Raw genomic sequence first — 22293 nt, 5'->3', positions numbered from 1 at the left:
TTATTTTTAACATGGTATGCAATTCACACACACACAAATGTTTGCAAGTGATTTAACATAGTAATATCATGCCTAAAACACATGAGGACTTCTTACACATCCTGACGTAGACACACAGGCACATATACAAGGCACAAACATGCCTGTCTCAAAATCCAAGGTGGCTTGTTTTACAATTTGGGGATAAGAAGATTGAGATAGAGCCTCACTGGGTGGTTGAAGCTGATCTAGATGTCTCTATGTAGCCCAACTCCTGGGAGTCCTCCTGCCTCAGCTTCCTCAAGCGCCGGGCTTTTTTTGTTTGTTTGTTTTTGTTTTTGTTTTTCGAGACAGGGTTTCTCTGTGTGGCAGCCCTGGCTGTCCTGGACTCACTTTTGTAGATCAGGCTGGGCTCGAACTCACAGCAATCCGCCTGCCTCTGCCTCCTGAACCAAACCCATTCTTAACACATCCTTTTCAAAGAATTATTCTAAGAAAAAAATTATATTGTATGGGTGTTTTGAGCATATTGTGATAACTGAAAACAAGTACATAGTATATGAAGTCAAACCCATAGTTACATTTTTATATCCTTAAACAATTAAGAATATTTTGAATTAACACGTGACAGTGGTATGCTTTCTAACATAGCATTTTATGCTGATTTTTAGTTTCAGAATGCTTGGCATTTCTCTTGCCCTCCTCCCCCCAGCCCCCTCGCACTCCTGTGCACACCCTGAGACAGGGTCATTTGGGTCACCCAAGCTTGGCAGCAAGAGTGTTTTCCTGCTGAGCCATCTCAGCAGCCTGGATCTCAGCTTTACTAATGATGACAAAGGTACTTTTTGGTACCTCAGTTTCATCATTTGTGAAATGTGAAATGAAAACAAAGACCTAGGAAAGTTGGCCTAGATGGCACTTGCCTGTGGTGCCTGCTTACAGAGCTTGTATACTTGAGCCCAGGAGTATAGGGCAAATAAGCCGGGCAACAATTAAAGAACTAGAGAGGTTGATTCTCAGAGTTGATCTGTGTTTTGATGCAAACTTCCTTGAAGAACTGGTGTAAAATAAGTTATGAATAAATATAAATTATTGTGGTTGCTTTATTCTGTGGTTTCTAAAGTCAACTGCCTCTTAAGCATTGGCTTCGCCATTGACATGGTCATATGCATATCTAAGAAATGTATAAGGGCATAGAAATGCCCAAAGTTATGCTGTGACTATATAAGTTACACAGAAACCTGCTAGAGTTGCCAGCCACATGGCGCTCAGTTGGAAAAGTCATGATTTTTTTCATACCTGTTGAGACTGTATCTTCAGAGTGATGTCATTGTGAACTTGCAACAGTTTCATAGTATCAGTGGGCTTTCCCACTCTCTGGTGTCTTGCTTGAAAGAAAACCTGAAGAAACCAGTTGTTCAACATTATTATGAACTTCTAGGCACTAGAGTTTGCCCCAAGTTGTCAGTGAGCAAATGTGTGTGTGTGTGTGTGTGTGTGTGTGTGTGTGTGTGTACAGCAGTGTAAATACAATCTGAAGTTTTCTAAAGCTGGAAAAGCAGACAGTGACAGCCTGGGAGGTGTGACAGATGGCCATATGTGGAAGTATCAGGAGACTTTATTTGGAGATTCATTGAGGTCACACCTATAGCAATGCTGTCCTTTATCTTATCCTATAGAACCTCCACTGTCCAAGTGTAGAGTGCAGCCTGTCCAATCGGGGTGGAAGAGAGACACCCATACAAACAACACTGGCCCTAGATAACCATGGCTTGAAGTTTACAGTAGAGGAACACGCTATCTCCGGAGGCACGGGGGCAAGGGGTAACTCCTATTTTTCTTCTCAGATTTCTGAAATCTCTTCTCAAATGTAATCAGCATTTTGTTCCATCCACCCACCACACCATCACCACTATTCCAAACAAATGCCCGGGAACTTTGATAGCGGGAGACTGATTGCTTTAGTGAGGAGGGGCCGCGCGATAAGTCAATTTACACTAAATTGAGAATAACACTGAGAGGGTCACAGTGCTTCTTGTTAGTAATTAAATCTATAAGAGGAAAGAAAGTTAATTATTTAATAGCTTCATTAAGACAACACCAGGCAGTGTTATCAAAACAACAATCCATGTCTTGTAAAAAAAAAATGATTTCTTCCAGGTACTTCCTAGATACCAAATTGAAAATAGGCATTAAAAAAGCTTACATCCTCACCAAGGACAGCCAAAGAGGAAGCTAGCTGTCCCATTTGTGCAGTTTAGCTACAAATACACCTATGTTTACTGGGACATGAAAAGCGGTCAAAAAAAAAAGGACAATATTAACCAAAGAATCATTTTCCTGTTGAAGAATGACATATAACACAAAAAGCAAATGATATATTTTAAAGCTGAGTTGTTTATAATATAAGGTGACGTCTACGGATGAGCAGGAAAGGAAAGCACTTTGGACCACTACATGCCACTGTAAAACAAGCATGAGTATGACTACTTTCAGGGGCATTTTCAATGGCCTGAAAATATGAACAGGATGATTTGGGATAATGGAAAATATGAGCTCATTAGCGCCAAGTTTTTTATTTGTTCTACAACAAAAAAAGTAAATTAAAATGTATTAATGCAGTTAGTGTCGTTTTTAATGTGCATAGGGATACCGTAAAACTTTTATTAGGGAAATGTGATGCTGTGTTTGGACTACGGCATCAGCATCCTGTGCCTGTACAATAGCCAATCATATGGTCCAGTGGAACATTCTTGTAATGATGTAATAAAATTTGACCGTGATACTGTAACATATGTCTATGTGAAAGCTGTTGGGATATTTTTATGCAAGGTTATTATAGCAGGTGCCTAAACCTATTATATTTTGTAGCCCAATTTCAGTGGAATTTTTAAAATGTCAAATTCCTAATCTTGCATTGGACTAAAGAAATAGTCACAGCACAGAACACCATCCTCCTCTTCAGGGCCCACTCCTGTGAACTGGTGTGCAATTCCCATGAAAGCTCAGATCCACACAGTTTTGTTTTTAAAACATTTGCTTTTAAATTATGTAAATGGGCATGTTTCTCTGTATTGTCTATGTACTGTAATGTAGGTACCTGTAGACGTCAGAAGTTTTGGATCCTCCGGAGCTAGAGTTGCAGGCAGTTCTGAGCCACCTGACATAGATGCTGGCAGCTGAACTGGGATCCTCTGCAAGAGCAGCCTGTGTTCTTAATGCTGAGCTCACTGCCATCTCCCATCAGAAGCTTTTCTATGATGCTACTGCCAGGCATCCTGTGCTACCATTTCTCTTGTGGCTCACTAGGCATTTCGAGGAATAACTACCAGTATAGGTAAGTTATGTATGTAGCATCCTTGTATCAAATACAGGGCATTCTTATTTTCCTACATGTAGCACATGCGTGTGCACACGCCTGTGTAGGTGCAAGTGCCTGAGCACATGGGTGTGGAAGATGAAGGCTGCCATCAGGTGTCTTCTTTAACCGTCCTCCACATTACTTTTTGAGACAGTGTCTCTCAATGAGCGCATAACTTACCGATTCTGCCAGACTCCTCACTCCAAAGATCTCCTGTCTCCAGCGCTATGGTTACAGTTGCTCATCCCCATTTTGGCATTTTATATAGGTGCTCCAGAACTGCACCCAGATACCCATGCATACACAGCACGGCCTTTACCAAGTAAGTCATCTCCCCAGCCTGCAGTATTTGCAATTATTTTTTCCTCCCCTGGCTGCTGACCCTTTTTTCCCCTCTGACTTAGCCTTCTGCAGTCCAGCATTACAGTTTGGGCACACCGCGTGTCTATTGGCAGCTGAGGCCACTGTCTGGGAAGCCTGGCAGTGCTTGGGAAAGAGACACCTCCCTCACTTAGCACATGGAGAAGGGCCAAGGAATCACGAGCTGCTCAAAAGTAGGTAGTGTCCATGAGTGGGTTTTGGAGGTCGATCAGGCCCAGGGTGGAATTACTTGTGGTTTAATGCATAATGGATACGGCGATGGCGGTAGACTGGAAGAGAGGCTCAGAACTCTCGGGCTTTAAACTGAGATGAGCACAGGGCCTCTCTTTTATCCCTTTTCATTCATGTGCTTTCCTTGCAAATGTGAGCATGCGAGAGGACCTTCTTAAAGCATGTCAAGTCTGAAGAAATGTGGAAGGCTTCACATGTATTACTGTGGTGCAGCTGCACATAGCGAAGGGTCCGAGGAATTCTGCAGGGAAAACCCTTTCCATTATAAGGGTCATTTGAAAATGATTGCTCTATGCAATCAACTGGGTATTGCTGTTTGCTTTTGCATAGTACCTTGGAATTCGGTTTAAAGAGTAGAGTCTGCATAGACAGTCTCAGCACTGATTTGGGACGAAAAGGTCTGAAGGACCTGTTATTTAATATAACATTGGCATCATAGAATTTAAAGCTTGAGAAGACCATGTCTTACTTGGGTACCACATTAAGGCCAATAGATTTTTATTTTAATTGCAATGTTAGATTTTCTTTTCTTGAAAGGATTTTATTAATTTTTAAAAAAATAAATTTTATTTCTAAAAGTCAAAATCCTTAAAAAGTTTTGGCAGTCAAGGCTAAGTTAATTGAGGACTTTAGGGGATTAAAATTTCAGTTAATTAAAAAATTTAAACAGAAAAATTAACTGGAAAACTCCTTTTGGTTTTAACTTAGTGACGATTTTTTCTTCAAATATATGAATTTGCTTTGTATTTTACTTTGAATTTCTCTTGACTGGTTAGACATGCACAAGATGCCTGTGAATGACCATTTCCAGTATCAGCATTCTCCAGGGCTGGAGGCCCTTGGACATTTGATATGCACAAGACTGAATGGAGCTGGTCAGAGACTTGGCTTTCATAGGCCTGATTTGCATCACAAGCCCATCCTTGCAGTGTTCACACTGGGAACAGGGTGTCTGTGCTGGCTGTCAGGCAGTCCCCTTATAGCAGCAGGATGAAGAGGCTGGATTCAGCATCCCTCACTGCCAAAGAAGATAAAAACAGACATTATGCATGTGTTTGTACATACACCAATGATTCATGCAGTTGCTTTATTAATTAGCTGTCATAAATCCAATTTGTTATATTTTTATTATTTGCCTATTTTTTTCTGTAACTTTGGATACAGAATTTCTAGTACATCAGTTATGAAAAAAATTAAACTGTTTTAAAAGGAAAGGCTGGATTTTGCCCACAAATTAGTTGCAAACATTTCAAAATAGTAGAATTCAGTGTGATCCAAAACTACATTTTTATGCAGAAGGTGTAATCTAGTCACTATTTGCAGACTCCTGTCTGGTCACTTCAGAGATTCATGGAAACACATTCTCCTATGGGATGGCTCCATGGGCGAGCGCTCACTCAGCACAAGGGATGCCTGGGGCTCTACCCCTGAAGGAGGAAAGAAGAGAAGGGACAGAAAGACGAAAAGGGGACTGGAAGGCATCATGGGGAAGGGGAGGAAAGAAAGAAGGAGAGAGGGAGGACATAATGGAATGAGGGGAATGGAAGACAGAGAGAGAAAAAAATAGAGAAGAGGAAAGGAAAGGAAAAGGTGGAGAGGAGAGGAGAGGTAGGGGGAGAAATTGTTACTTTCTAGGAGTCAATTTTGGCCCCATCTACCAGTTTTGTATATCTGTGATCTTATTCACTTCATTTAAAATTATTTTCTTCAGATTAGATATATTTATAATAATAATATGTAATTATATAAATCATGTTATAATTTTAATATATTAACTATGATTATATGTACTATATAGTTATATGTACGTGTTTTCCTGCATGCATGTTATCGCATGAGTCCCTGATGCTAGAAGAGTTCAGAAAAAGGCTTCTGATCCCTGCGACTAGAGCTATAGTCCAATTGTAGCCTGTCATGTGGGTGCTGGGAACCAAACCCAGGTCCTGCACAAGAGCCGAAAGTACTCCCAACTGAGGAGGCATCTCTCCAGGCCCCACCTCATCACTTAATCCTCTCTTTTATAAACAACTTCACATCCTTTTCTAGAAAGTAGGATGGTTGGCTTAGTAAAATAAACAATCTCTTTGGGCACTATGGGAAGTAGCATCTTAATCCCTGAGAGTCTCAATGTAAAAGAGTGAATCCTTGAGGTTCAGTCACACGGTGGGCCATGGCACCATCCAGAAGGCAAGAGATATTTTGTTGAATCAATGCAGTCTTTAATAGATGAGAAAAAAATGACAAAGGCAGGCTGCAATTTACTCTGAGCAAGGCCATTGAAGATGGGCGTTAGAAAGGAGGAGTTTTAAGCCTTCTCTGCTTAAGCTTACAGGAAAATGGCACCCACAAACATTACAAACATAATGCAATTATTTGGCATATGGTTGCTAACGGCATTCAATATAAAGATTTTACAGAGGTGTCAACTGATATATAGCAAACACGCAAACAGTCTCCAACATAGTAAAATATGCAAGGAAAGCCGGGGCAGAATGTTAGGCGTATGAATTATGCGTACATTTTGCAGTGAAGGCTGGGAAAGTGCTATGTCACATGGTAGTTAAAAAGAGCAATAAATACCAGGGTTAATGGTGCCAAGGTCTTGTCAGAAATTGGAGGGTGGGTGTCTGCCATAATTTTGGTTTTCAAATTCATATGTCGAAAACGTATTTGGAAAATGAAGTGATTAGACTATTTATTTCTTCCTAATTTGTTGCACATTTAAAACAGGTGCCAATTTTAGCTGCTCTCTCCCTTTCACCCTCTCCTTTCTCCTCTCTCCCTCTCTCTTTTTCCTCTCTCTCTTCTCTGCCTTCTCCTCTCCCCTCCCTTTCTTTTCTCTCTCCTCTCTTTCTCTCCCCTCTTTTTCTCTCCTCTTCTCTCTCCCTCTTTTCCTCTTTTTCTCTTTCTCTTCTCTCACCTAATTCATTCCCATTACCTCTCATGATTCATCTGGAACTGTGGGGAACCAGATGCTAGGAAGGAGAGTAGCTGTAGCTTTTTAAAGGTCCCCTATTCTTCCTACCTTGTATGACCTAGACTGTGAAGGCCAAGCATCTCTGGTTGTTCATCTTCTCTTGGATGTTTCTGGAAGGGTGGAAGACAGGTTTTGGTGTGTTCCACCTCACTGTAGCCCTCTGCAGGGCTTCCCTGTGTCCTTCCCTCTCTGACAACACGAGAAGGACTGGAAAGCTACAGCTCTGTCCTCTTCAGACCACAGACTCTGGGAACCCAGTCACAGGCAAGGCAATGTGCATTTCCCTTTCCATTAGGCTTGAGATCTGGTCAGAATTGGGAAAGTAGGAAATAAAAATACAGAGACCTGGTAGGAAACAGTGAGAAGGTAAGAGCAGCGTGGGCTAGCAAGATAGCTCTGCAGGAAAAGTGAGTTGCTACCATGTCTAAGGACCTTTTGATTCCTGAGACACACATGAGTTTGCAAAATTTGCCCTGTGACCTCCACATGTGTGTACCATGGCATGTTTGCATCCACAAATTCACAAATAAGACATCCACAATAAACAAGTGAAGGTTTAAAAGAGATAAAGAATATCCTCTGATTTTTCTAGCTGCATAAGGAAAAGTATGATAGACATTGTTTCAGACAGGAAGTAAAGTTCCATTAATTGAACATTGGGATATGCGTACTCTCCATTTACCCACCAGTGCATTTTTTTTTTTTTGCACTATTATTCCTGTCCAGGGTGCTCTTGAAAGCTCCATGCAGCCCAGGACATAGGAATTGGGTAGTATAAACATGCAGTTTGCCCAGGGCCTCTCTTGGCAGGGAAGAAGGCTCCTTAAAAATGAACATTTCAGATGAACTCGCAGATAAAATCTGAACTTTCAGAGGTGGCCAAATTGCCAATACCCTGTTAGAGCTGTGTAACCTAGACAACAGTGGTGCCCCAATCAGAGCATCCTTCAGTCAGGTTTGTCTTGAGTGTGCCCTTAGATTGACAGGCTGTTGTGGCAGCATCCCAGCACAAGCTGTGGGTGACATCTGGACCCTGGCTACTTTCTACAGTTTTCTTACTGCAGGCATGTATGATCCCTGTCTGTCTCTGCTCCAGCCTCATGCCCATCTTCTTCCTGCTTATCAAGTATTCCCTGCTCCTTAGGCCTCACCAAGCACCCTCAAAACTACACACTTAATTTTAAAAAGTCTCAATGCGGCTTTGACCAATGAGAAAACTGAGGCCCACACCTGAGCATTGACTTTGAAAATTACCTTTCTGAGCTCTGACTCTCAAACCATGGACTTGTTTAAACACTATAAAAAAAAAAATAGGCAAAGCTTTCTTCTAGGGGGCTAGTTTCTGGAGAGGCAAACACTGTCAAAGTCAACGCTTTATACAAATGTATGGATGTACAGAGCAGAGGAAAAGGCAAAGGAAACCCACTGCCAATTCATCATGGCATCACTACTTCCAAACTTTGAGTAAGGGAGAAGTTACATTTCATTTGCTTGCGCTGAGTACATGTTATACTAACCAAAATATATCAGCTGAAGTTTCCATAAACACATAGTCATTTCTTTATAAAGAGTCATCACCTCTGTGGTGGTCTGAATAGGAATGGCCCCCATAGACTGATGTGTTTGAATTCTTGTCCTACAGCGAGTAGAGTAGCATTATTAGAAGGTGTGGCCCTGTTGGAATAGGTGTGGCCTAACAAGGAGGAAGTATGTCACTACGTAGGCAGGCTTTAAGGTCTTCCAGTGCTTAAGTTCTACCCAGTGCACAAGAAAGCCTCCTCCTGGCTGTGTCCTGGTGGCAGTCTCCCCCTGGCTGCCTTTGGATCAAGATGTAGAACTCTTGGCTCCTCCAGCACCAGGTCTGCCTACACACTCTCATACTTCCCGCCATAATGATAATAGTCTGAACCCCTGAAACATAAGCCAGCCCCCAGTTAAATGTTGTCCTTTATAAGAGTTGACTTGGTCATGGTGTCTCTTCACAACAAGGAAACCCTAACTAAGACAACCTCTTACTCAATGGATTCTGCTAAAGGTGCACTGGATCCTGAGAAAATGATGCCCATGTGTAAGGGACTCCTAATCCATTCACCTGTCTGATAATCCAGGGCCACCTGTCACTTTGCCACAGATATTAGAAGATGCATATTTTTATGGTAGGGGACGTCAACCAGGGTTGACTATCCACCTATAGTATAGATTCTACATGTTATCAAAGTTAAGTTATACATATAATATACCTGCTTCTTGCTATGAGATAAAGTACATTCTAGAAAGACAGTCAGTAAGGCAAGTAGGTGCTAATGATAATACTTCTGGGGAAAGTAAAAGGATTTATACAATCAACAAGCCATTCTCAAAACATACCTCTTGTTTAATCAGTAACAAATAAGACTCCTCACAACCAAATCTGGAAATTCTTGTTTAATAGCTACGAGAACCAGAGGCTGGGACTGGATTTCTCTTTGTTCATTTAATGACCTTCATGGACATTTCACTGTAACATATTTAAAATGAAAACATACAGTCACATGTGCAGAATGAGGATACGGAACATACTGCAACATAGATGTCACTTTCCTTAACAGTTCAGAATTCTCCCTACCCTTGAGTGCTGCAAGAACACAAGGGACTCACAATGAACACAGCGGGTCCCACCATCCTAGAAGGCTGAAGCTATGAAGCTATGAAGCACTAAAAACTCATGCTATGAAACAAGGGAACTGGCCAGCATAGCGTGTGGGGGTGGGGAGGTTGGGGAAGCATGGGGATGGGCCATAGCACTTAGCAATTTCTCAGTGGGAAGAACTGGATTCTGCACCCTGTCGTAGTGGATGAGTTTGGTGAGATACCCAGAGGGGGCAGAACCTCAGTCTTTGTTGGCTGCTCCTTATTTCTCTTGTTGACTTCTAGATTTAGGGCCTTTCTTAAGAAGATGAATGGCACCCTGAGAACTGAGGAACAACATGTTAAGTGGTGTGTGTGTGTGTGTGTGTGTGTGTGTGTGTGTGTGTGTGTGTGTGTACATACTTTAACCTTTAAAACAAACATTATTGTCCTCAAGGCTGTTTATGTTAACCTAGAACTGCAATGTACTACTTCCCTACTTCCTTGGCATCTTCATAAGAATCCAGAGGCTTTCTATCACTGGTTCTGTCCATCCTATGCTTAGAGTCTCTCATCCTACAGTCTCAAGGATGCCCATGGAGGCTATAAACTTTTCTGCTGAGGTTAGAGCTTACTTAACCATACAAGGAGAGAAGTGTCTGAGAGACGAATCTTCAGCCTTTTGTTGATGTGAAGCTATGGATGAGTGAATGAGCCCTGAACTATGAGGCCAATCCCAACTTCAGTTTGCATTCGTGTTTCCTGAGTGAAGACTGGCTGTCATCAGACACATTGGGATCTCCCATAGGTACATTACAGTTAAGCAGTACAGAAAAACAAGCCTGGCTTTAAGTGCCCCTTTCCTTGAATCTCATTTATTGGTTAAGGAAGCTGACAATAGACTAACTATTTCTCCTCATCTTCAACATTCCAGAGATATTGAAGACGTTCATATTCAAATTAGTGGATGAGTCCTTCAGAGCAACGTAACTTTGTTATCCCCTTTGATCCCGAAGATCCATGAAGCTGGAAGAGTCTACCTGGGTGCCTCCTTCAGTTTGCCAGGGAGTTATTGTGACCAGTCCAGGAGGTAAAGGAAGAAATTAATTAATTGTTGGTGTCAAGGGCCCAATACTTTTATCATTTGTCCTACTTCCTACCAATCTTTTTCTTCTCATTTGTAAAAAACTGCCATGATACGTGCCATGGGCAAGGGGAGACTTTAGAAAACACATGAGAAAGGATGGGCCATGATGCTATCAGCATGGAACAGCAACAACAGTAAGGAGCCATAGGAAGTGACAAGCCAGGGAGCAAGAGCTCACAAAAAGTGAGGAGACCATGACTGAGATTTGTGGAAGGCACAGTCCTTCCAGCGGTGTGGAAGACACAGATCTCGGATCTAGGCTTCGCTAATTTTAAATTTCCAAGAGTATTGCTGCTAGTCAACATACACCTTACAAGACGATGCATATGCAAAGCACCAAGAATATACCTATGCTAGGCCATGCAAAAATTTAAATAACATGGTTACAATGATGACTTTATGTGAAAAATAAAAGCATTTTCTGTGGCTTTGTTTTTATTATCACAACATTTTAGTGATTACACACAATTATCATGAAAAAAAAAATGGTGCTGACCAACTGAATATTGTCATACCTGTCAGACTCCCACTAGCTCTCAGAGAATTTCTGAATAGGCCCAATCTTGTCACCACTGACCACACACAACAAAAGTGCTCACAGTCTCCAAAGGACAACAATGAGAACATGAGTAGAATCAGCAACAAATGAAAGGGCTGTTTGGGAGGTGTTGGCCTCTCAGGTTTCATAGTGAATTCAAATACTAGACACCTTGGCTCATGACCTTGGTCCCCACCAACATTAGTCTGTTCAGTTACTGTAACAAATACCGGAATAACCAACTTATCAAGAAAAAAATGTTTATTTCCATTCATGGTCCCAGAGATTTTAGTTCATAGCTAATTGGCCTTCTTACTTAGTTCTATCTTGGAGCAGGATCTCCTAGTGGAAGCCAGTGGTAGAGATAACTGCTTCCTCAGTGGTAGTTAGAAGTAAAAGAATAAGAGGGGGAGGTGAGGAGAGGCCGGAGTCCAACTATCTCTTCAAGGCCACGCGTCCAATGGCCTATCCATTGGGTAGCCCGAACTTCTTTATCTAAAGGAGAAGACCAGATGAAAAGAAAGTTCATTCCAATAAAATCAATTGTACCCCAAGTCTTATCATAAAGAAGGATCATGTGAGCTGATTCATTTCTCTTCTGAATTTGAGAGTTTCTCAGCAAGCTCACCTCAATCTAGAGAAAAAATCAAGAGCTACTAGGTCAGACCCACAAGCATGCCTCCGTCCCCCAGGAGCTCTGAGTCAGGCAATTTCAACAGCTACCTGACTTCCTGCTGGAGGAATCTCTGACTTCCCTATGTCAGGCTCACCTTTTTGATTACCTCTGCATATCCCAGAATGCGTATTATTGAGAACATATCCTTGCTCTGTTGACATTAGGCTGTCATTATGCCCAGGCCAATCTTTGTTTCTCCACAAAACTGAACATTTCTCAATCGAAGTCAGAAATGTGGGTTATTAGCACCACAGGGAAGGCTGGGGAGATGTCTTATTTTTCTTTTTCTTTTTCTTTTTTTTGCTGTGATGCACACCATGACCAAAAGACAAAAGGGTTTGTTTAGCTTATGTGTCCTAATCACAGTCTATTATGAAAGGAAGTCAGGACAGTAACTCAAGCAGGACATAAACCTGGAGGCAGGAGCTGGAACAGAGACTATGGAGGAACGTTGCTTAGTAGCTTGCTGTGCATGGCCTGCTCAGCCTGCTTTCCTAGACATCCCAAGACCACCTTGGCCCGGGTAGCACCACCCATAAAAACTGGACCTTCTCACATCCATCACTAATTACGAAGATGCCCCATAGACATGCCTTCAGGGCACTCTTAGGGAAGCGTTTCCTCACTCATTCCGCCTTCTCAGTTTACTCTTACCTGTATCAAGTTGACCAAAAAGCCAACCAGCACAAGAGGCATTTATGTATGTATGTGAGTATGAACACACCCATATGAATAATATGGCCAGAAACTCTAGACTTAGAAACACAATCTTGAATCATGTTTAATATATTATACACTGGGAACAGCACAAAAAACCCAGTAATTTTACATGATGAGACGCGAAGACAGGCAAAATGCAAGAATTGTTAACAAAAATGTGAACCCTACCACTATAAGCCCTATGCGGTGAACAGAAATATATAAGATGGCATGATGCTGAATTACAACATATTTGTGTTCTCTAAGCCTGCAAAATGAGGCAGGACTTATCATTGTAGCTGAAATCAGCCAATAAACCACCATGAATGTGAAAGTGGCCATCAACGACCAAAGGCAAAATAAAAGGGACCTAGCAGTTCCCTCCCTGAGTTCCTTTTTTAAAATATATTTTATTAATTTATTCATATTACATCTCAATTGTTATCCCATCCCTTGTATCCTCCCATTCCTCCCTCCCTCCCATTTTCCCCCTTACTCCCCTCCCCTATGACTGTGACTGAGGGGGACCTCCTCCCCCTGTATATGTTCATAGGGTATCAAGTCTCTTCTTGGTAGCCTCTATCCTTCCCCTGAGTGCCACCAGGCATCCCCATCCAGGGGATGTGGTCATTTCTGGTGCAGCTGAATTGTAGTGTGTTCTTCATCTGGCCCCTCTGTGTGGGGTTAAAGAAGATATGAAGAAGAAGCAGCCACCCTAGACTTAGTTCTGCACAAGGGGCTCTAGCTGTAGCACAGTCCTACAGCTATACTGGGAGTATGGGGGGGGGGGCGAGATTCAGAAATCGGAGAAGCTAAATACCATGACTGATGCTCCATAGCCCTCTGTGCTTTGAAGTTCCTCTCTTAACTGTATAAGACTCAGTACGAAGTTGATAATTGTATAATTCCCAGCCACGGCCAAAATTGAACCATGCAACTTCTAAGACAATATTTCGCCTCATAGCTTCATTCTTCCAGAACACTCTTTGGGTTTCTTTTGTGCTTAAAAAACAAAAAAACAAAAAAACAAAAAAACAGAACATTTAGAAACTGTCCTCAGTGACTCAAATAACCACCCACATGGCTCCCTAGCCTCTACAAAGGTGAAGGGTAGCTACAGCGTCTAAGTCTCTTCTATCAGGAGGGGCATGCCTACTTCAAATGTTTGGATCTAATTTTGTGTTTTGATCACATGAGGAAAAACGTCTCTACATGATCTCCAAGCACTTTTGAGGATAATCAAGCCATGTGCCCTTTCATGGATACCTTAGCTTGTCCTCTAAACGTGTGGCGGAGGAGCATGGGCCACTTTTTTTGCAGCTGTGCCCAATTCTTATCAGCCAATGGCCAGCTGCCCTTGGCTCCCACCTTTGGGTGAAAGTGACTCCCTCAGGCCCCAGCTAGGAGCAGCTAGAGTAAATGCAAGCTGCACAATCCTTCCCCCTCACAGATAAAAAGACTGTGAACTATACAGGCATGATTTTAATAGAGCCTCCGTGAGGTCTCTGGTTTTAGCACTCACAACTAATTGCAGAGCCAACTAGTGCAGGCACAATTGAACACACAGTTAAGTAGCCCCCTCACCACCTGGCTTGCACAAACAATTAAATATTTGCACCTGCAATCATAGTGCATGTGAAAGTTATCCCTGTAATTAGTTGTCAGGGTATAAATAGAGACAATCTTTAAAGCCTTGTCTAATTCTAATAGTTATTTTTAAATAGATATTTTTTGTTGAAATAAAAGCACACTAAACTAATTAGTTTTTTTTTTTTACCAAGAAACTTCATATTGAGTTGTTTTCAGGTAATCTCTAAAAATACAGCTCTTATTGCTTCTACCTGTGACTTAATTACAGGAATATTATTTGTGTGTGTGTGTCTGTGTGTGTGTGTGTGTGTGTGTGTGTGTGTGTTTTATTCACATGTGTTGGGAGTGCATCTGTGCGGTGGTACATGGATGTAGAGGTGAAGGTGGACATCAGTTGTCTCCATTAGTCACTTTCCCCTTATTATTTGCGACAGACTCTTTCACTCTCTGGATCTCACCAATTTAGCCAGCAAGCTCCCAGTGGCCTTTCTGTCTCCGCTTTACCAGGGCTGGAATGATAGGCAGGTGCTACTGTGCCCAGCTTCTTTGCATGGATGCTAGGGAATGAACTCAGCTTGAGCAGAAAGCACTTTATTGACAGAGGCCTTTCCCAGCCCCTTATCTGTGTACATTTATAATGAATGGGGGCAGATGACTAGGTGTATCTATCACACATTCACTTGTTCAGTGACTACACTGAGCACATACTACGTCTTATGCTTGGGGATGTTAATATTCGTTAAGTCACTCCTTTTTATTAAGGCTCTTGGCTGGGGATGGGGTGAAGGTGCTTTAGGTTTGATGCTTTAGTCAGTTCGTTGTAACTTAGTATTATTATACTGTGGCAGTGGGACAAAAACATTTTGAAGACATAAACATCTGTTGTTCCCTGTGCATAGAATAATGGAATATATAATGCTTTTGATAGTTACGCAGGTTCCTTGTACTCTTGTGTAGAAGACATGTGCCTTGGATGTTTTCTATGAGAGAATTGCTTATTTCTGCCCTTCTGGGTAAAGTACAACAATAAAGGAGACTAGCAAATAAGCATATCACCAAACAATGGGGCATAAAATGCATTTTAGCCTGATGGGAACTCAAGTCTCCTGGCCTCTGCCCCCAAGAGAGATAACATGTCTATGTCTTAGTAAATGTGTTCAGTACAGATGCATTTTGTGTTTCTTTATCCATGACATCTGTACTCTAATTTCCATCCCCATGTCTGCTATATTAAGCACCTAAAACCTAGCTTGCCTCTGTATACTACTTAGATTCCACATAGGTCAGCCCTCTTTCCTTTGTATTAGAATTGGTCATTTCTTGCCTTTAAGAATGTGGTGCTGACTTGGCAGCAGCATACCTTGTCTTGGGCTAAGCTAACCCATTTAAGGTAGACCTGGAGAGAGGCTTTGGTTTTGGGTTGTTTTATTTTGTTTTGTTTTTCCTGGACTCAAATTTTACAATTTCACACATTATGGACTTTTGATGCCGTTGGGTATTCAGAAATTTAAAAAATCTCCCAAAAGACCTCCTCACTCCAATGAGAAGACCTCTGGAGGGGGAGGTAAGGAAACCGATCAGTGCCCTCAGAGTAAGCAGGGTGAGGGGCCAGGCTGGGAGTTGGGATCAGCCTTTAGACCTTGAAGTGCAACAGCTGTGGATTGTCTTTGAGGCCGAGGATCAAGCAGAGAATATGAGATAGGCAAACGTTGGCTTAAACTTTCTTCTCCCTTTGATTGTCCTTGGACATCTGCCTCATCTCCTGTCAAGAATGTTTGGCAGCTGTTAGCTCAGAATAACACAGTTCTGTTGGGCCAGCCGCTGCCTTACTCTTCAAATACTTTAAGCCAACTAGTCTCTGTTATATGCCTGGCCTGCCACGCAGCTCTGCTAATGCCTTGAGCTAACTAGCTTTCGATCAGCCATGGAAAACACAAGAGGAGAGCCTTTAGTTTATTTTCCTCGTGTGCTAATTGGCTTTAATTGTTGGCCAATTGGATTTCAAGTTCAGAAAAGAGTGAGCTGCACAAAGCCAAGTGTTAACTTAAGACCGTGGGAGAGGCTGGCAACCCTTTTGGTCTCTAATATAATGGACTTTATGCAGTTGCACATGCCTCTTGGATGTGGGTGTCCATGTGAGGCTTTGCTCCATCATTCTGATGGTTTTTTTTTTTTTCTGTATTCTTCCCCCATGGGCCACATACCAAACACTAGGTTTAGTTACTACAAATCGGGGCTTGAAAATATCTAGCCTTTTTAGCTCCTTTGTATGTTTTCAATTTTTAATTCCAATAACTTATTTCTATTGGTAATAAATTACCATGTGTAAAAGGAAATGGCCAAAAGTATTTCAAATGTACATTTTCTTACCCAGTGCTTGAGATGATTAAAATGCCATGACGATAAATATTTAAATGTATTTTACCCACACTTTTTAATACCACTCTCATGGAAATTTACTTATGATCAAATAAGAGCATCAAAACAAGTCTTCAAAATGCCCTAGCCCATAGAAAATGCAAAGCTGGGCACAACAGTGAACTGTGTAAGGGGCTCAGGATGGATAATATCAATAGCATTGATTTATCTCCAATGGGGTTGGTTTGTGGAATGTCTGGAGGATTGCTGTAACTTTAATTTACTATTGTTAATGTGGGGCTATAACCAGCTGATGACTTGTTACCCACTCTTTGGGTCAAATGTCCCTCAAAGAGCTCTCTTCAGTGCTAATTCCCTGAATTCCCTTGTCTATATTGGGTCTGAAATGTATCTAAGAAGCACAAATGGTCCTAGTGCTTTGATGGAATCTGACAGTCGGTAGCTCTAACATCTGTCAATTCCATCACAGGATTTTTGACATTTTTGACTGAATTGACCAGGTGCTAGAAATAAATAAATGCACTGGTTGATTTTCTTGAAAATGGTCAAACTAGTTTTACAAACTGTACAAAGCCTTGAGTTCTATCATTTTCTACCCTGTGATCCTCTACATATATGCAAATTATAATAAATATACTCATTATATATGTGAGGCAATCTGCTGTTTAACTACTTTTGAACCCATAATCCACAAACTCTACAGATTCCATTTTACACAGCCTTGGTTCCCATCAAGTAATGTCATCTCCAATTTATTCCACAGATTCCTCTTACATTGAGCCCTAATCTTAGCATGCGTGCCAAAGTCAGGAACAGCACGTCTTGGCATAGAAACAAATGATTCCACACCACCTGAAAGTGGTTTTGGAGAGACCTTCCTTTCCCACACTCACCTATCAGCCCTGTCCCCATTGCCTCAGCAATTTAAGACATTCAAAACTCTTTGTCTTTGTTGTTGCTGATGATTTCCAAATGTCCACAACAGGCCTTACATCTTCAATGTAGACATTTGGCTATGATGCCCAGAGACTTCTGGACCAGCAGTGCTTCCTGTGGTGGACTTGGATGGAAAAGCCCATTCTGGAACCCAAGCTATATCTCAGCTCTCAGTGTTTTCTACATTCTTAGCCTGAGTAAGTTGCTGTATCCTGTACCATATTTATGATTTTGTCTTATCTAACTTTCCTAGACTATGATTTTCTAGATTGTGAATAAATGGATTTCCTAAATTATGAATAAATGCCTAGTGCAACAATTCTCTCTGTGGCCTCTGCTTGCAAAGAAACATATGGAATTAAGGACCCAGAAAGAGCAAAATTCACTAGAATGATCTGTGTAGAGTATAGGATTCATACTAGAAAAACTTAAGACTTTACTAAATACCACAGACTGTTCTTTGGCATTTTGGTGTGAGTGGGGTGAAGGGGAAAGAAGTGCTAATCATTCAAGAGAGTGTAGGGGAGGCAAGGTGCATCACTGATAATATTGATCAGAGTCACAGAGTTAGTGCCTTTCAGAGGGCTATGAGCCATATAGTCTTCAATACAAACATATGCCAACATAATTGTCTTTGGTACACATGAATCCATGTTATTTAAAATAATTGTGATTGGCACAGATGAATCCAGGTTATGTAAAATATACAGTGTCTCTAACAAAAGACTCTGCTGAGCTACTCCATTTGTACAGAAAACCAGTCAGCTCTCACGAGGAGTCCGCGGTAGATAAGATGTCTCCATCTCTTCAGAAGATGATTGGCTTTTACCTTCTCCAGCTGGTGATTGATTCACTCCCCAAGTCACTTGGCCAGGTGACAGGGAGTGGAACACACTCATGCAGTCACTTTGCTACTTCTCAGGGGCAGCAAACACATCATTTCTAGACCCTTCACAAGACTGCCTGTACCTGTTTGTCACCCTCATTTTCCTTCAAGAGTGGAAACCTTCTGGAGAGCTAAATGATATCACGAGTGACACTTGCACTGAGCATCCATTTATAGCTCACAAAACCATCCTCCCCTGGAGAAATGCGATCGTTATCTCAAGCCTTGGAAATGTCCCTCTTTATATTTTCTATTTTCTAGTAGCTACTTCAAGTCAGAAATCATTTCCCCTTACAGTTTCCACTAAGAAACCTTTCTCCAAGCCATCTAAAATGATTTGAGTCTGACCAGGACTCTGATTGGGAAATCTTGACTCTTCAATGTCTTGAGCTCTTGGTCTACCTTAATAAGCAATAGCCTAATGACTGAGCACAGATAGCACCTGTCAAACATGCTACAGAGCACATTACTCTAGCACTTGGATGCACTCTTTTCAATCCTATTAAAGCTTGTTCTCAGAGCATGTTGTAACCTCGCATTCACATGTTGAGGTCCCAACATCCAAGGTCTTAGGAAATGGAGCCTTTGGGAGGCAATAGGACAAGACAGTGGACCTTGATGACTGCAATTAGCATCTTTATGAATACCAGAAAGGGGTTTATTGGCCCCTCTCACCCCATGAGGATACCCTGAGATGTGATCCTGAGAAAGCAGGATCTCACCAGACACCACTTGCTGTCTCTAGAGTGCAGTGATCTAGATTCATGTTGTGTGTAAGTCACCTTGTCTAGAGTAGCTCATTACAGTAGCTCAAAGAGACCTCAGATAAAAAGTGTTGCCTCGTTTCCTGAAGATCACTATGATAAAGGCAGCACCACCAGCCCACTGACCACCACACTCCTTTAAATGGAGTCACACTGGGGCTAGGCTCTCCGTGCTGTTGAAGGCAGGCAGCTGGAAAAGTTGGGAGCTGCTTCTTCCAAGACAGCTACTTTTTCCAAACAGCTCGGTAAAGGACAGTGAGACTCCAAGAAGTATGCCAATAGGACCAACACTGGGAATTTAGACTCCTGAATTGGACTGGTCTGACCCATTTTGCCTCACAGACATATTGCTGAGCCACTCTCATTTGTGTTTCTTTCAGACAAAGGGTTATTTACACTGACATATATCATGGGAATACTTCTAAATGAGGATAAAAACTATAGAACAAAGCAAAGTTCTCACACAATAATTCCTTTCTCTTTCTGTGACCACCATGCTTATTGGCCTATGAAAATCCACTCTTCATAGCTATACACTATCCAACTTGACCTGTGTGCCTTGGTACCCACCATGACCAGAACTCAGTGTTTAATGATTGACTATCTGAGGGAAGACATGACTTAAGATTGGTACTAGTCAGTGCGACCTGCTCAGCGTTTCTGAGTCTGAGTCCTCAGATATGTTATAAATGTTTCAGGGTTCAAAAGTGATGGTGTAAATGCATCTATGGAGAGGATCCAATCATTTGATTTCCATTCAAAGGTACATACTGAACCATTGATAGCTCTGTGTTAGAAATGTGCAAACAGGCTTGTCAATGTCTTTTTAGACCGAATAGTTCACAGATTCTGTGTGTGTCCTCTTCCATTAGGCCAACCATATTTTTGAGGAGGAACAATCATAAAAGGTAATCATAGCAAGTGCTTCACTGTCTCCAAAACTTTGTGATATAGACATATTTTTCTTGCTCAATTAATACATTTCATAAGGAAAAAATGTAGAGGGATGAAAATGGCAAAGTTATCTTTCCAGCTCATACTTGAAGGCAACTCATCAGTGCAACTGTTCTGGGGCATACTTCACTTCCTGGCTTGCCTGACCTTGGATGGCTGCCTTTGCTCTGTCCTTTGGACTTGCTGTGCCCTTATGGATGGGCCATTTCCCTTTGAAGGCTTAGGAGAAGAGCCTGGAAAGCTTCTTGCTATCAATTTTTTTCCTCTGCAAGCAAGACAAGACCACCCAGGGGTTTTCTGGAAGAAATACTACAGCAGTTATTAGGCCTGAAGCTCAGGATTTAGTCCAGACAGCCAGGGAAACTGACACGTCACCCAGGTAAAGACAGATGAGCTTAGGCAGAAAAACCCAAAGATGAGTTTCATACCACTCTGGAGCCTCCTCTCTCCTTCCCATTCCTTGCTCAGTACTCAGCTCCCCAGCTGGATGCCTTGTTTAACTTTTTAAAATACTTTATGACTTTCTGGCTAGAGGAAATAAATCAGGCAGGAAGCATGGTGGGCAAGGGGAAGGTCAGTGGAGGTGGGGAGCACAAAGTGTAATAACACACACGTATGAAAAGGTCACAGTGAAACCCATTAATGTGTAAGCTAACCTCAAAAACTCATTTAAAACGAAAAAAAAAAAAAAGCTATGGCATCCACAGTTATGTCTGTTTCTGATGGCCCTATTTTCATCATTTCCCATTACTATACTAATACCTGAGATAATCTGCCCTAGAAAGGGAACGGTTTTCTTGGCTCAAGGTTTCATGGGTCACGCTCCCTTAGGGCCCATAGCAAGGCAGCCCAGTATGGTGGGAAGATAAAACAGAAGCAAACTCTTATATCATGGTGGCCAGCAAGATGTGAAGACACCAGCATCCCACAGTCTCCTTGGAGGGTACATCCCACTGATTTGTAGGTCCCTCTCCTGGACCCTACCTTTTAAAACTTCCATCACCTCTCCCATAGTACCTTGCTTGGGACCAAAGTTTTAACATTTGGGCCTTTGGAGGACATCGTAGTTTGAAACCGTAATGTGGCCTGATTCTCACTATAAATGTTTGAATGTCAGCCCTAACATGCCCTGTTTGCCTACCATCGTATTATGACTGCACACAGCTTTACCTTTTCCCAGAGGAGACGACACCTCTATGATATGTGATGCTCCCCTCTTCCTAAGCAGAGACCAGGAAGCCACATCAGAATGAGCTTCTCTGCGTGTTGGCCCACTTTTATCCCCGCCCCCCACCCCGCCCTAACTTCCTAGCATACAAGGACACGCCTTTGGCAGGGTGCATCTCTGCAGCTCCCTGGGGACCAGTTTCTCCCTGGGTGGCATGTGTTATGGAAAGAATCCCTGATTTGGGCTTTGTGTTGAGGTTGTTTCCCAGAACCTTCCCAAGGCTGTGAAGACACTAGCATGGTCTGTCAAGGTCTACATCTTAACCATCGGTGACAGCTCACCCCGTAGAGAACTCACAGAACCCGGAACCCCCCTCTCCATCCCCTTCACACGTAAGACCACATAGGGATCCTCTCTGAGAGCAAGAGAAGCTGATTCTTCAAGAGAAAGGGACGAAGTGAGCATGGGTCATCTACTCCATGGGTAAAGATTAATGCACGAAGAGATCCATAGCCTGTGTCCTTTTTAATAGAATCACTCATTATACAAATATTCATTACATAATGTTTCCTATATCCCAAGCATTGTGCTCATTGCTACTCGAAGGGCAGTGCTCCAGGAAGGGACCCTTTCCATTCCAGCGCCTAAAGCTGAAGTGGGGTAGGAGTAGATAACAAATATTTATAAGGTAAATTTCAGGTCAAAAGTTCCATAAAAGTACAATAGCCACAGTGATTATTGTGAAAGGGTGACAAGTATGGAGGTGGCTTAGATGTGGCCCAGTGAGGCTTCCATGGCTTTTGTATTGAATTCTAAGACATAGAAAAAATGCCCCCATGCTGTAGTTGAGCGCATGCACTCTGAATGGAGGAAACGGTGGTGACGCAGTCATGCAATTGGAAATGGTTGGTCTCCACTAAAAGAAAGAGAAAGCAGTGAAAGCAGTGTGTGTGTGTGTGTGTGTGTGTGTGTGTGTGTGTGTGTGTGTGTAAATGACAAGAAACGAATAGAAATGTGTTT

General features: G+C 42.1%; 2 long non-coding RNA genes across 2 annotated transcripts in view; both read left to right on the top strand.

The window, feature by feature from the left end:
- LOC311581769 overlaps positions 1–22293 on the top strand; it is a 55065-nt gene that overhangs the window by 14627 nt on the left and 18145 nt on the right. The window lies entirely within an intron of this gene.
- On the top strand, positions 1689–17783 carry LOC311581782. Its single transcript, XR_014773893.1, has 3 exons — positions 1689–1803; positions 3076–3316; positions 17551–17783. It is a non-coding gene; the product is annotated as an uncharacterized lncRNA (long non-coding RNA).

The sequence above is a fragment of the Acomys minous genome, assembly GCF_964271855.1.
Source record: "Acomys minous genome assembly, chromosome: 2".
Classification (NCBI taxonomy): domain Eukaryota; kingdom Metazoa; phylum Chordata; class Mammalia; order Rodentia; family Muridae; genus Acomys; species Acomys minous.
Note: the sequence above shows the minus strand (reverse complement) of the source record. Positions and strands in the feature narration are given on the sequence as shown.